Genomic DNA, 13,822 nt, shown 5'->3' on the forward strand with positions numbered 1-13,822 from the left:
CTCAGCTGCAGCAATATGGAAAATATTGGCCTTGCGCCTGCCTTCGCAGCTGAGCTGCGCAGGCAGGGGATTTCCTTAAAGATGCGATCATATCACATTTTTACAATGTGATCACATTTCTGCAGGGAGGGACCTTGCATGTTGGGCGGCCCTGCTCTGTGCTTTTAAGCAAAACTGCAATTGCTACTGAATCAAGCTCTATAGCTATCCTGCACTCCACACACGCACACACACACTACCACCGCTACCCTGCACCTCCATCTCCACACACACTACACTTTTGCCAACATTCTACAGCCCCTCCCCCCACATTAACGTTGCTAACCTGCACCCACCCCCTTGCACATACTACTGCTGGTACCTTGCACCCCCCTCTCAACATACACTGCACTATGGCCCTCATTCTGGTTGATTCACTTCCCTGTGCAGGGGAGCGATGTTTTGTCTGAATAAATATTTATGCGCATTTGCAGCCTCTTTGTGCGGGCGGCATTTTGGTTGAGTCAACCAGAATGAGAGCCTATATTTGCTATCCTGCATACTACAGATGCGTGCCTGCATCCATTGGCAACTACTGTTGGAACATAATACTATGCCATTCCCCTCCCAGAGCACATAATACGCCATTCCCCCATCCCACATAATAATATGCCACCCCCCACTCAGTGCACATAATATCACATTCCCCCCCACCCCGCGCACATAATAATATGCCACCCCCTCCCAGCGCACATAATAATACGCCATTCCCCCCACCCAGCGTACATAATACGCCATTACCCCCTCCCACAGCGTACATAATACACCATTCCCCCCTCCCAGCGTACATATTAAATACGCCATTCCCCCCTCCCCCAGCATACATTATACGCCATTCCCCCCTCCCCCAGCGTACATAATACGCCATTTCCCCCTCCCCCAGCGTACATAATACGCCATTGCCCCCTTCCCCAGCGTACATAATACGCCATTCCCCCCTCCCCCAGCATACATAATACGCCATTCCCCCCCTCCCCCAGCGTACATAATACGCCATTCCCTCTCCCAGGGTACATAATACGCCATTCCCCCCACCCAGCGCACATATTAATGTCATTCCCCCTCCCAGCGCACATAATACGCCATTCCCCCCTCCCAGCGTACATAATACACCATTCCCCCCACCTAGCGCACATATTAATACGCCATTCCCCCCTCCCAGTGCACACATTCATGCCATCAGCCCTCCCCCAGCATACATAATACACCAATCCCCCCTCCTAGCACACATAATAATAATACACTATCCCCCCTCCCCACACATCACTGTCACACTCTCCCCCCCACATCAATCTTTGAAAACCCCCTCATCACTCTGTCAGACTCTCCCCCTCCCCCCCCCCCTCCCCCCTCCCCCCCCGGGCCCACATCACTCTGTGTCTGTGACACTCATCACTCTCCCCTCTTCCCCCATTATTCTCTGAGACACTCTCCTCCCTCCCCACACATCACCCTGTGACACTCCCCTCCCCCCACACTGCTCTGTGACACTCTCCTCTCCTCCCCCAATATTCTTTGTGACAATCTTTCCCTTCCCTCCCCACAGCAGTATCTACCTGATAAACTGCTGCTCTCTGTGGTGGCTGACAGGACACTGCTCCGCTTGTTGAGCTGAGGCTCCTCCAGAGTGCTGCACCATGTGACTTCCATTTTTCTGCTCCAGCCTTCAGCAGCAACTTGAAAAAAAAAGGGGAAGGAGAATTGGTGCCCTCCCTCTGATGGAAGGGGGAGGCTGGGAGATAGGGAAACGAGGTGAGGACGAGGAGGTGAGCGTGCTGCTGCTGCCTGTCTTCAGCAGCATGATGACTCCTGAGTCCTGCAGCAGGGGGGGTATACTCACGAGGTCATGCTGCTAGCGCTGGCTGCTTCCTGTCAGAGCACAGAAAGCAAGGTACTGTAGAGCAGCAGCCTAATAAGCTGCTGCTGTGGGTGTGCGCTCCGGCTGCCCTCTCTTGCTGTATAAATGCGGGAGAGGAGTAGTAGCTGGAGACAGCCCGGGGCTGTGAACTTAAGCTCACCTCCGGCTCACACACACAGCTGAGGCAGAGAGACGCGGCGGGTAGCGGCAGGCGGCACACTGCGGCAGCAGTGATGAATCTGATGATTGTCAGTCAGTGTCCCGTGCTGGTGCCCACGCAGCCCCCGCTCCCCCAAGCGGCCGCGGGGGCTGCCTTACACAAGTTACGCCACTGAGCTAGGTTGTCTGTAAAATGTGAACTGTTGGTAGCTCTTGAGGGCTAGGGTTGGCTACCACTGGTCTAGAGCATTAATGTGTTTTACCCATTTCACGCTGCCACTTTGGCCTATGTTGTAGCTCTGTATGAACGAAAAAAGAACAGAATAAAATAAAAAAAAATAAAAAACCTGGGCCAAGACACCCGTAAACCGGAGTAGCGACCTGGGATGGACACCGAATGATACGGATTACAGGGCATTGGGAAAAGGAAACCTGGATCATCCGACATGGGTCCCGTGGCATGATCGCATCGTATTGGACCACACCAGCAAGTGCATCATCTTATCTTATCTGTTCACAAACAATGCGACCAGTCATATACAGTGTGTTCAGCTGCAGGAAAATTAACTTTTGCCACTCTCAGGGGAACCTCCCAGTCCTTCTGCTTCCCTGCACCATCCCCCCCTGTGTTTGCCGAGCTCTCCATCAGCAGTGATTCTCCCACCCAGCGACTGCAGATATTAACAGCCGCTGGGAAAATTTAAATTATCCCCCACCCTGTACGTATCTGTTGTCTGCACTCGTAAAATTTAATTTGCATGATGATATTGGCTTTCGGGGAAAACAGACTATTACATATATAAAAAAAATTATATATAATTTTTTTGTAAGAAAATCATTTTGGGTAAGTTTTTTAAAACATGTTCTTCTAATCTCACTCATTACAAAAAATAAATTTACATTTAAGGGGTTAGCACTTGATGGAGAGTTGGCACTTGGAGATAATGTAATCTCCAGGCGCCAACAGAGGAGAAGCTCCGGCAATAACCTGGGTCCTTTCCGTAGTGGGAACAGGCTTCAATCCACTGTGCTACAGCTTTGAACCTGTGTTCAGAGACCTGGGCTGGACCCAAGGTTTTGGTCTGAAAGTGGTATTAGTAGCAACCATATCACCCGAACATTAGTTACAGACTTATATGGTTTGACTGGTGCTTCATTTATGGTCTGTAATTCTGCTGTAAAGCAGCCCATAATACTGTAAATAAAGATCTTTTGTTTAAGCAATATAAGATTATAAGGTCATAGAAGGAAGTTCTGCCCAGGAAACAGATGTGTGGCAATAATTAGACATTGAGGCTTTTCCTGCTTAGCTCTAAGTTCCAGTATTAATGATAAATGATGATAGCTCCTGTCATCTAAGTAGAAGAATTGTTCTCTTGAGAACAGGAATATACACTAAAGGTATGTAGTCAGCTACCTTGTATGGGATCTGTCAGGTCATTTTGTCCCACTGTTGTGTAAGACAGAAAAATGTTCCATTTGCTTACCGAAGTCATCATTATTTTCAGCATTTACCTAGAATGGCGTGTGTGTGTGTGTGTGTATGTGTGTATATGTATTTATGTATGTATATATCTCTATCTATCTCAAATTTACATAAGGGTAAATAGCCTTTTTTTATTTTTTATAATTACTATAAATGATGTCTATTTTTCTCCAAATATGGAATACTGTTCACTGTGTATATGTAGGACTGAATGTTAAATATTTAAAGTTCCATGGCACATGTAAATTTTGCAAATTATGTTTATAAATATTTATAATCGTTCCTTTTTTTTTTTTATTACATTTTCTTTTTTTTTTGCATAACTGATGTTGCGGAGTTAAACCTGGAACACACGTGTATTCCTCAGGAGATCGGAGTCCTGAGATTGGACAAGTTTGTACCCTTTGCTGACAAATTTATTAACCCGATTGACCAATTGTCAGTCTACAGATCTGTTTATACAATCCTATTGCAGATTTACTTGCAGAGGGTGCCGTATGACCTCACGGGTGCTGGATGGCTGACAGTCGGGATTCCGACAGTCCTTACACAGACATCGGAATCTCGACTTTTAAAACCCCAACACTCGGGGTCCCGATGGCCACCGGCTATTTTCTCTTTTGGGGAATTACGACCCCCATAGAGGCTGTGCCCGCAGCCTGGTGAGCGCAGTGAGCACGCAAGGGGTTTCGGTGTGCTCCCCCCGCTATCTGAGTCCGGGCAGTCAGGATCCCGACAGTCTTGAGGTCAGGTGTGGTATAGGAGCCCGACTGGGACAGGATTCTGATCAGACAGGCCAGGTCTAGCAGCGTAGAACAGCTAAACTCAAGCTGAAATGTCTCTCCTCGTGGCAGTAATCCTGACTGTTAAAAGCTGGGCAGGCAGGATCCCAACTTACAGGGGCTATTCTCCATGACCCCCATAGAGGGAGAATAGAACCTGTGGGGGGAGCACAGCAAGCCACCGGGCCCATAGCATGCAAAGTGCAGTGAGCCCGCAAGGGCCTTCATATCATTCCTCCCCATCCCTGTCAGAGTCCTGGCAGTCGGAATTCTGACTTTTGGGAAATCATACCACACCCTCTTGCAGAGTCTACATCCAATCCACAAACTACATTTGTCCAATTTTTCATCAGGCTCCACACTGCATTTACTGAAGCAATCTTCTGAAAATATAACATATACAGCGGCATCCTCTTTATCTTCACCTGGTAATCGGCGTAATGTCAGATCATTTGCTGCTCACTGAATCACATGGGTTTGTGATGACCGTGTCCTATTTCTCTATCTTCAACTGGGGGGATGGTGGCCTATAAGCTACTTTGCATTACCAGCTTGTGGTGCCATCATACAGCTCATCCCAATCAGCTGATTTTGGGCATTTTTTTTTTTTTAAAGGCGCTGTGGCACCTTTTTTAAACGGTTAACACCGGCATTATGTACTCCACTCACAGATGTTCTCTCCTGGTAAAGAGCTCCGTCCCCTCTCTATGCCCACCACCAGTGCCGAGTCAGTCTGGGTACTATAGAAGCAACGTACTGTGCCCGAATCCCTTCAGATCCCACACCACCACCACCACGCTCTTGGTGGGCAGAGCGAATACGACCAGAGATTAGTCACTAGTTCCGGTCTCAGCAGCCTACACACTTTAGAGTTGGTTGGCAGTCTGGTCTACAGGTTTTTAAGCCTTTGTAAAAACCAGGAGACCCGAATGGTGACCAGGATGGGGGAAATTGGTCAATCGGCAGAGCGTTCACACTTTTCCAATGTTGGACAGACAGGTCAGTTTTGAGTTGGATCTGCCAAGGAGTGTAGTATAAATATAATGGTAACACAGCCAAAGCAGCTCAACCCTTTTTTCCTTGAATATAGTGAATAAAACGCTGCAGAGATTAAGTACAAATTAGGAAAACACAAAAGTATATATGTACAGTAATTGGTGGCATAAAGCTGATGTGGGGAGAGTCCCATGTATCAAGACTTTGGGCCTAATTCAGACTTCATTGCAGGGCAATTTTTTTTTTTTAGTGGGCAAAACCATGCTGTACTATACGGTGAGGCAAATGTAATCTGTGCAGAGAGAGTTACACTGGCCGATTTATATAAGGCGTTTGATTGAATGACCGATATATATCGATGCTCCATCGGCCATTATGTACGAGCGATATATCTGTGAATGACTTCAGCTGTGCACCATAGTCGATGTCCGATATATTTAATGATATATTGACGCAATGTGTTGTGTGTATGCCGCCGTCTTCCCATACAGCCGTGCCGAAAGCCGGTGGTGTTTGTCTGCTCAGCGGGTGGGCGCATACTATTGCATCTGCTCAATTATGATGTCAGTCCTGACGGAGCAGGCAGCATGTATGGAGAACACGCTGCCCGATCCGTCTGTAGATATATCAACCAGTGTGTACCGAGCTTTAGGTTAGTGTGAGTTATTTTGTTTCTGTGCAGGGTAAATATTGGCTGCTTTATTTTTAGACTGCAATTTAGATTTCAGTTTAAACACACCACACCCAAAACTAATGGGGCCTACACATGTAGCGATTTAGGGGCATTTTCTAAGAGATCTCAATAGATTTCTTATAAAATCCCCCTACCATGCTCTATGTGTAGGGGCATTGCAATAGCAATGCACGGCCCTGCTCGCGCTATCGCCAGACGATTCATATCCAGCATGCCTGATGAATCTATTTGCCAGGGTCAGGGCCATTGTTCCCAGCAGAGAACATTGGCCCTGGCATCACTCAGCACACAGCGCTGGCGTGTGTGTGTGCTGAGCAATCTTGCGGAGTGTTCTGAGCGATCTAGCATTGCTCAAACACTCCGCAGTGTCGCTACATGTGTAGGCCCCATTACTCTCTGTACACATGTTCCATTGGCCACACCTGCAGTGCAGCATGGTTTTGCCCATTTTGAGAACAAATTTGCCATGCGATCAGGTCTTAATTAGGCCCTTTGTCTCAATTCAGGGACAGTTGGTAGTATGCCCAGGGGTGAGCTTACCCTTTACCATGTGACCACACCCTTCCTCCTGCACACATCCTGGTTTAAAGATAAAAACACTGGGCCAAATGTAGTAAGCATTAACAAGTGATAAAGAGGAGAGTGATAAAGGACCAGCCAATCAACCCCTAACTGTCATTTCTCAAACATTGTAACATGCAGTCACATTTTGTCAACTAAGGTCAAATGTATTGCATATGTGCTAACTGTGTTTCAGTTGTGTGATATGTACTGTACCCTCCTCCTGCCACAGATAAAGACTTATGTCATAATTAGCATTCTATTGTGAGGGTTGGTGTAACTGTTGTAATAGTTACTGCCATTGTATTGTGAGCACACTAAGCAGCATATGATACTGGAAGAGCAGACAATGGGGCCTGATTCTGGTTCACTTGCAAACAAACTAATTCTCTCTCTAATGGACAAAACCATGTGCACTGCAGGTGGGGCAGTAACCTGTGCGAGAGAGATTTGGGTGGGGTTTATACTTCAAACTGATATCTATTTTGTAGTGTAAAAATAAGGCAGCCAGTATTTACTCTGCAATATACAAAATAACACCCAAATCTAACTCTGCACGTGTTACATCAACCCCACCTGCGATGCACATGGTTTTTGTCCATTAGAGAGAGAATTGGCTTTTGCAAGTGCACCAGAATCAGGCCCAATGAACTTTGTAGCAGATAAGGTGAAACACACTTTTCTTTTTTTGCACTCCACTTTTCTATATTCTATATCGCACATACCTTCTCAGTCTTTCTCAGAGCTTGTTCATGTAGAAAATTGTGTTCCTTCAATCTTGCAACAATTTTCCAGTTTATCTGTCGGTAAACTTTTAGTGACTCCTGGAAAATAGAGTTTCAAATATTTCTGAAATTGTCTAGATGTGTACTGCACAATTTTCATGCTAAGTCATGCGGAAATACTGAGCAGAGCCTGGAGCTTTTAAGAGATGTGTCCATTGGCAGCCTTCCAGAGCCGGTGCCTGATAGGTAATGCCTCTCTATAGATGTGTTTCCTATAGAAGCTTTTGGGTTCTTATAACAAGAAATCTCTTGGATTGGGCGTCATTAACGCACCAGGACAGCTCTAAATGTATTGATGCATACTGACATTCTGGTATACATGTGAATAGGGGAGGCCTGTATCACAATGTATTTCTGATATATCACTGTAAGCCACAGTGGGGAGAAGCGGTCAGGATGTCAGCTGCCATTTAACTGATGCTGTCGTCACGACTGCCGTCAGGAGACCAGCGCTAGAATACTGACATCATTTAAGATTCTGGCGTCAGAATCCCTTTTAGCCAAATAGTTAGTATGTGGGCACTTGTGAAGGCACTTAGGGTTAGATTTAGGGAGGGGAAGGTTAGGGTAATGCTGAGAAAATATCAGACCAACTTTCCTCCAGCCATCCAATTAAAACACTGTCCCACACACCTAACTAACTTTTTATACAACCAACCATCTTCTCTTGAACTTGTGAGGTCCAAGAAGTAGGCGGACACAGTCTGCCTCATTCGCATGCTTTCAAGATTATTTTTTTATATATATATTTCAATAAAACAGTTTTTTTTTTAAATATGTTAATGACAGGTTACCAGTGTCTAATACCCCTTTCACACCAGCCTAAATTCCGGGCTAATTTGCCGGCAATCCAACCCTGCTAGGTAGCAGGGTTGTTCCCGGGTTCAACCCGGGGACCTGGCTGGTGTGAATGGGTTACCCGGGTTGCCGGGTCCTCTGTGTCCTGTCCAGGGGGGATTTGATGCGGGTGCAAATGACGGGACAGCCAGTGGATAATGATGACGCAGCTCTCCGGCGGCAGTGAGGGCACTGGAGAGCTGCGTCATCTTCATCCGCCGCCTGTCCCGTCATTTGCACCGCCGCCTGTGTGGATCCCTGGCTTGTGCGGAGGACCAGCACCCGGGATGAGTATTCTCCCCGCCGCCATCCCGCCGACTGCACGATGCCATCCCGCCGACTGCCCGCCTCCTCCCCACCTCCTGCCGGCCTCCTTCCAGCCCCCTTCACACACCAGAAAATGCAGGGACTTTTCTGGTGTGAATGGGTCCAAACATGGGAATGTCCCTGCTTGTCCCGGGAACTGAATTCCCGGGTTTGTCCCTGCATTTCTGGTGTGAAAGGGGTACAAGGAACAGGGCCAAACTGTTTTATTACTGCATGTGTCAGCTGAATTAGTTTACCTTTGTTGAAGGCAACAAGTAAACACTTAGATACTTTTTTGTATATACAGGTACTTAAGGGGGAGTCTAATCATACATGCGGGGATGGTGGTGGTCTGATTGTGAATGGTACCCTAATAGCTAGTGTTCTTCTACTTATTATTAGGTTGGTGGGACAATTCCCCTACTCCTGAACGATCAGTTGGGTTAAACCTAATAATTTTTATTTTCTTAATTGGCTGCAACTACCGTTTTTAGGGTTTTTTCACCGCTGATACTGTTTGCTTCCACATACTACAGTATGTGCATTATTTTTAATGTCCGTAAAGCACCTTGAGTCCTGTTGGAGAAAGTGCGCTACATAAATAAAACTTACTTACACAGAATATAGTATAATCAACAACTAGTTGGTTGAGTGGAATGATATCTTCCTAATGTATGGCCAACATTAGGCTGAGGGGAAGGTGGGTTAGGGTTAAGCACCTTAAAGGGTGAGTTGGTGATAGGCTGTGGGGCGGGTGGGTTAGGATTAGACGGTGGGGTATGGGGGTTTGGAGTATTCACTATTGGGGGAGGTTAGGGTCAGTCTGTAAGGGGGTCAGCATTAGGCTTTTGGGAGGGTTAGGAGGGGGGGGGGGGGTGGAGCAGCCTTCAGGGATGCCAACGTCTTTATTCTGTCCACTGGCATCCTGACCACTGGTCATCCATATGTATCCCCTTCTGACGTAGGGTCTGATGTGAATAATTTAAACCTTACATGTAAAGCACTGCTTTTATATAGTGGATAAGTCATTTAAATCTTACAGCATTCCAAGTGCACATGGCATGTGTCTGCAGTGAACAATGAAAGGCCATTCAGGATGCTTTTTTCCTACTGATTGAGTAAAAGTAATGCTGATGTTTTGTTAGTGTGTTACTTTTGGTGGAGGAACTTCCAGGTTCTTTGACCGCTAGCATGCAACTGTAAGGTGTCCAGAGGTGAATGGGACATTACTTGTTTTCTGCATCCTAATTGTTTGTAGTTTCTAATATGCTAAGTACTTTTTAAATGACTAATGTCAGCAAAGCATGCTTTTCCATATCGCTGATCTTACCCTTTTGCTGTTCAGTTGTAAGCTTAAACCAAGTTCCAAAAGATTGCTTATGTATTGCCGTTAAGGCCCATACACACTGGGCGATTTTGAGCTTAAAAGCCGCTCAAAACACCAAGTTTGAGCGGCTTTCAGCTAAATGCCCCCAGTGTGTATGCCCCAGCAATGAGCGGTGAGTGCTGCTGTGTGCTCCCGCATCATCACCGGGAAAGTCGCTCATCTGCTGGTATTACCAGCAGATGAGCGGCTTTGTATAGTGCTGCGCTATGCAAAGCCATTCTCCCTCCGATGATTGCACCGGGCAGGGGGAAAGCGACTCAGTGTGTATGGACCTTTAGTCTCCCTTGCACACTTCCAGGATACATGAAGTACCAATCCCAAAATATGAATCATCAGTTACGACATAACTGTACTATTACACATTTTCACGCTGCTACATGGGAATTGTAAGTGATATAGAGGTCTATTCACTGAAGCAACTATAAATGAGCTACATGGATTTGGCAGGCTGACTGTATGTGACAAATCCTGCATCATTCTGATAATCACTTGATTTCACCTCTTAATGCAATTTAAATATGCTAATTTGCCCTATCATTTAATTAACGTATTCAACCCAGGTTATTAAAGTGGTTACTCACCTTTGCACCTGCCCTGTTCTAGTTCTTGTAACTGCTTATATCCATTATACTTGGGCATGTCAAATTATCCAACAGCCACAACGTAAGGTTTTGAGCTTAGTTTGGTGGAGTGATGACCGTGCCTTTCTTGAGCTCTGCAGTATTGTGTGTGACAGTCTGGCAGCGAATCAGTGTAGCTATCTGGCCAGTCATTCCACTGTTAGTTCCAATGGCCTGGCCTGGACATGCAATGCCTGCAGCTAGGACACAAATCAAAATGGAAGATTCGTTAAGGCCAGACTTTCTCTGCAGACCAGATGCCAGGGTGTGTATATTAGCTGTCATAACGTGCTAGCTCCTTTACGTTGTTGTGCTCTGCGCTATACCTTACTTCACTTTCCTAAAGAATAAAAGGCTAAAGCTGGCCAACAGAACATTTTCAGTGACACACATATCTGCTGGCACTGACATGTTCCATCATTTTGATGAGCCAGTAAGGAATAATTGTTTAGTAACTGGCGGCTGCAGCTCTTACTATAAAATGGCCATATTATTATTTAGTACTGAAAAGAAGCTTATTGCTGACTCTTACATACTGGAAAGAAAGCTGTTAAAAATGAAAGGATATTTGCCAAGGACATCATGGAAGGCATTGTAAATATATATTTTATAAGCATAAAGTAGCGCAGTGCTGTCCGAAGGAAGGCTATATTTCTGGGGACCCACACAGCTGAGGTCTAGATACAACGGTAAATGTAAAATGCAGTGCTTACCTTGGGCCCATAGACATTTAAGGGGTGATATTCAATTTGTAGTATCATCACTCGCCTATACAATGCTGCCGTTAACGACAGCATGTTAAGGGTGTCAGATTGGACTTTTCTGATCTGTTTTGTCGGAAACTGCCGCGGATTGTTGAATCCATGGTTGTTTTTCGCCAATCCAAGTACTTTCCAACATTTGACAGTCAAAATATTGAATTTCTGACTGTCGAGTTACTGTCGGATCAAACAAAAACGTCCAGGGATTCAGACAGTGAGGAATCCTGGATTGAATATTCCGCTAACACTCTTGGCCATTCAATTGTCAGCCCATTTGTATGGTAAGCCCGAGGCATTAGCATGTTAGTCTGTACTAGGGATGACCATCGATGATTCAAAATCATCGATCGTTCATGGCCAATGTTGAATACTTTTGCCATCGATGGGGGATAACAATATGGTTTCTCTCCATCGATGGAACAGCAAAACAATGTTTTGCTAATTTTTTTTAAAAAGTGACAGGCTCCGCCCCGACACACGCAAAGCCCCACCCCCATGTTTTGATTGGCCCACAGGCCAATCAATCAAACACAATGGGTGACCATCGATATGTAAAAATATCGATGGTCATCCATTTCATAGTTAAGCACTATCAATGGCCAGTTGCAGAGTTGCCATCGATGGCAATGGCAACGATGGCCATCCCTAGTCTGTACATTCCAGGTTAAGTGCCTGAGCTATGGTTAACCATAGAAACAGCAGCCACAATAAGGACAAAAGACCCACTTACTATACCACAGATTTGTGCTCACGCCTAAGGAGACAGCAATAAAAAACAGTGAGGGTTATTTTGGTTCACTCTTTCTGACAAATTCCTTCTAAAGCCCTGTACACACGGGGGAGATATATTGCTGAGCAATATATTGCCCAGTGTCTTCTTTTCATCAGCGACCAGAGATGGTCGCTGATGAAAGGGAACCTCTGCCGGCGGTGCAGCTCCTGCGACCAGCGATTACAATGGGGCTGAAAACGGGAGCGTGCACCCGGCGATTTATCTCCGGGGCACACTCCCATCAATGGCAATATGGTCGCCTGCGACCATATTTCCAGCGATTTCAGCCCCTATCGCCCCCGTGTGTACACCGCTTTAGATGGACAAAACCATGTGCACTGCAGGTGGGGCAGATGTTACTTGTGCAGAGACAATTAGATTTAGGTGGGGTTTTACTTCAAAGTAAGATCTATATTGCAGTGTAAAAATAAAGCAGCCAGTATTTACCCTGCACAGAAACAAAATAACTCACCCAAATCTAATTCTCTCTGCACATTTTACATCTGCTCCCCTGCAGTGCACATGGTTTTGTCCATCTAAGAAGGATTTTGTCAGAAAGAGTGAACTAGAATAGGCCTCAATGTGTGAGCTTCAGTTGAATAGCCTTTGGGCGCTGCTGCAAGCCCACATTAAGCCTCACGACCAATTGAATGAGCCCTATAGAGTATTCTGGTACTATTACCCTTTGAATGCCAACATCTCTGAGATATGCAAAATATCCGCTAATCATGCTAGCGTCGCTCACATTTGTAATCTAAATTCAAATAAAAAACGTTGAGTAAAAAAAGATATTTTCCTATAAAAGGAAAACATTACAGGTCATTATGATGAATAAAAATGTGTGCTTGGTAATTTTCACACCTATTTTGACAAATTTACTTGGCACTGAAAGGGTTCAAATATATTAAAAAAATGTAAACTTTATTTTACAAATTTGGAGAGTCATGTGCAAAGTAGCATAGTTTGAATATTGAAAAACCTATCCATAAATGACACACAAATAGAGTAAATAGACAGACAACTGTTACATTTAAACGATAATTCTATCCAAAGCACCTTGAGTCCTTTTACAGAAAAGTGCTATATAAATAAAGTTATTACAGGTTGAGTATCCCTTATCCAAAACGCTCGGGACCAGAAGAATTTTAGATAACTGATTATTCCATATTCCATATTTTGGAATATTTTTGTATTTGAAAGAGGTATCTTGCATTTATGATGTATAAGCACGTCAAACACATGATATATTTTATGCACAAATAAAATATATTTGTGTAAGTTTAAAAAAAAATGAAAGTTTGTGTACTCAGACACTGCATCTGAATGGCAAGCAATCATGTCCTTGCACACATTTAGTGCCAGTTACATGTTATTTCCCCCAGTAGTGCCAATTACAGATATACCCAATAGGTTTTTAGCAAAAAATTTAAAATAAAAGTGCATTTTGGAGACCATGGTTTTCGGAATAATTTGGATAAGCGATACTCAACCTGTATTGAAAAAAAATTAAATAATTATTACTGTAAAAAGTTACTGTCGGTAGTTTGACCCCAGGTGGTCGACGGTAGACAAATGTTGACATAAAAACGATCAACACAAGTTTTTTGTGGTTCATTTTGTGTGTTTCTCCACACCTAAGGTAAATTAATAAATATGTATATACGGTACTTGTTTCCTAGCACGGCCACAACGATCTTGATCTGGGGCATCGCAGGTAAAAAAATCGCGTCGCATCGCATGCGGGCTAAAAAATCGCACGCGATGCCCGCGATTTCCCAT

The 13,822-nt window shown here is 44.9% G+C and overlaps 1 protein-coding gene and 1 long non-coding RNA gene across 2 annotated transcripts in view; one reads left to right on the top strand and one right to left on the bottom strand.

The window, feature by feature from the left end:
* Window positions 1-2,029, bottom strand: part of LOC146058996 (uncharacterized) — a 4,417-nt gene extending 2,388 nt beyond the window's left edge. Inside the window, exons 1-2 of the long non-coding RNA XR_014470085.1 lie at window positions 1,880-2,029; window positions 1,596-1,715 (exon numbers count right to left, since the gene is read on the bottom strand). This is a non-coding gene — a long non-coding RNA (uncharacterized LOC146058996). The remainder of the gene's footprint in view (window positions 1-1,595; window positions 1,716-1,879) is intronic.
* LIMS1 (LIM zinc finger domain containing 1) overlaps window positions 1-13,822 on the top strand; it is a 110,411-nt gene that overhangs the window by 41,697 nt on the left and 54,892 nt on the right. The gene's annotated exons all lie outside the window — the stretch shown is intronic.

This window comes from Crinia signifera, chromosome 2 (assembly GCF_055691185.1).
Source record: "Crinia signifera chromosome 2, ASM5569118v1, whole genome shotgun sequence".
Lineage (NCBI taxonomy): Eukaryota > Metazoa > Chordata > Amphibia > Anura > Myobatrachidae > Crinia > Crinia signifera.